Raw genomic sequence first — 2,241 nt, 5'->3', positions numbered from 1 at the left:
GACTATGATAAGATGACCTGCTTCACTGACATCCTCCGCAGGGCTGGGAGTGGGGGCTGTTTTAGTCCCCAGGAAGGCCAACCTTGAATGACTCAGATGCAACACTATTTCCCAGTAATAAAAGCCCAGCTCCAGCTGTTGGCTTGAGGGTGGGAGCCTGTCATTTCTCAAAAGAGCTTTGAAAAGACATAGCCCTGTGAAGCTCCAACAGAAATGTGCTGCAGGTGTCCCACAGACCTCTGCTGCCGCCCACCCCGGCTTGGCTTGTCACAGCTCACCACCTTCCCCTCTTCATTCTCTCGGGGGAAAAACCCAGGTAATGAAACACCTTCCTTTTAGGATGCCTTGATCTCTAAGGTGCTGGGGATAATATCCCCAATCTAGTGGAATTCTAACTCAGACTTTGTTTTCTACATTGAGAATCATTTCAGTAATGGAACAGCAGGAAGCACCCCATTGTCTCATTTTCTCTGAAAATAGAAATGACAGGGAAAATATCCATTGTTGGTGGCCTTCGATGGAACTCAAGCCTCTTAGAAAGGCAGCCTCCACAGGCTGCCTTTCTTCTGCTGGTGAGTGAGCAGTTGATGGCTGCGGGGCACATGCAGCTGGGCAAACACTAGGCTGATGCCTGCGATTCCTGGCTCTTCTCTTTTGTGGATGTTGCTCTGGGTGTCTGGGTGTTAATCTTCCTTTTCCACTATCGCCATCTCTACATCTGGAGAAAGCTTTTTCTCTTATGCGTATGCAAGGCCATTCTGAGCAAGTATCATGCCCCTCCGAATCCTTTCCTGAATAAATCCCACCCATTTTTCAGGAGTTAGTGCTCTCATTTTAGCACGTAGCTCCTATCTGATGCTGGGAGCATTTCCAAATGTTTTCTGTTGAGAGCAGGTAGTGGTCATTATTCATGTTTAGAAGCCTCCATTCTCGGCGTCAGCCTACCTGCAGCCTGACTCTGCTGTTGTAAAACAGTCTTCTTGGTGCCTCTTAGGCAGTTGCCAAAGCTCACGGCCCCAGGAAGCTTTTGATAGCTTCTTGGATCCTTTTCTGGAAGATTCCAGGCTCCTCTAGGCCACAGCACCCCAAACCCCACCTGACCAGCCCCTGGCTGTTCCCGTTTCCCACAGTCTGCTCTGAAGCCGTGAAGACTTGGCAGCTTCTTTCTCAAGGGAGTCCTAGATATTAATGATAGTGGTACATTTCACATTGAAATGCTAAAATAGCAATCAGTGGAACTATTTCCCTGATGTGCAGGTCTAATGCGCTGTGTTGAATCAGAAGCCTTGCTCAGTGAGCAAACTCATTAAATCCTTAGGAGGAGCCGTCCTCAGAGACTGCCTTCACACACATGCCCTGCTCATCCTGTCCCAGGCCGGCCCTGTCAGGGACGCTGTTTCTTGTACTGGCCTTGTATCTACCTCTTGGGGATGTGAGAGGCCAGGGTTGTAAGAGGCGGCTGCGATAGAGAATACTTATAGAAAGAAAACACAGGAAAAAAAGGAAAAACTGTTCTTCCTCTCCTAGGAATGCAGGATGAGTTGCTTTCCCAAACCTACTCCCCAGGTTCATCCAAAATTTAAAGGCCCCAGGCTCTGAGAGATTTCCCTTGGGTGATACCCCTGTTCTTCATCCTCGCAACTCTCAGTGATGTGTGGGAAATGGAAGCGAGGCAGGAAAAACCTAGGAACCTGAACACCTGAATAATCTTGAAAGATCCGTCTTTTTAAAAAAATATGTAAGTGTGTGGAGCTATAATTTTTATATAATTGAGTGTTGGCCAAATATGAAAGACAATTGAATTGAATTCTTTTTTTTATTAGTATTATACTTTAAGTTCTGGGATACGTGTGCAGAACGTGCAGGTTTGTTACATAGTATACACATGCCATGGTGGTTTGCCGCACCCATCAACCTGTCATCTACATTAGGCATTTCTCCTAATGCTATCCCTCCCCTAGTCCCCCACCCTCCAACAGGCCCTGGTGTGTGATGTTCCCCTCCCTGGGTCCATGTGTTCTCCTTGTTCTACTCCCACTTATGAGTGAGAACATGCAGTGTTTGGTTTTCCGTTCCTGTGTTAGTTTGTTGAGAATGATGGTTTCCAGCTTTATCTAGGTCCCTGCAAAGGACATGAACTCATTCTTTTTTATGGCTGCATAGTATTCCATGGCATATACATGCCACATTTTCTTTATCCAGTCTATCATTGATGGACATTTGGGTTGGTTCCAAGTCTTT

General features: G+C 46.7%; 1 protein-coding gene across 1 annotated transcript in view; it reads left to right on the top strand.

The window, feature by feature from the left end:
• PCNXL2 (pecanex-like 2 (Drosophila)) overlaps positions 1-2,241 on the top strand; it is a 320,055-nt gene that overhangs the window by 290,763 nt on the left and 27,051 nt on the right. The window lies entirely within an intron of this gene.

Source organism: Colobus angolensis, unplaced genomic scaffold (genome assembly GCF_000951035.1).
Source record: "Colobus angolensis palliatus isolate OR3802 unplaced genomic scaffold, Cang.pa_1.0 Scaffold148, whole genome shotgun sequence".
NCBI lineage: Eukaryota > Metazoa > Chordata > Mammalia > Primates > Cercopithecidae > Colobus > Colobus angolensis.
This window is presented reverse-complemented; position numbering and strand designations above follow the sequence as displayed.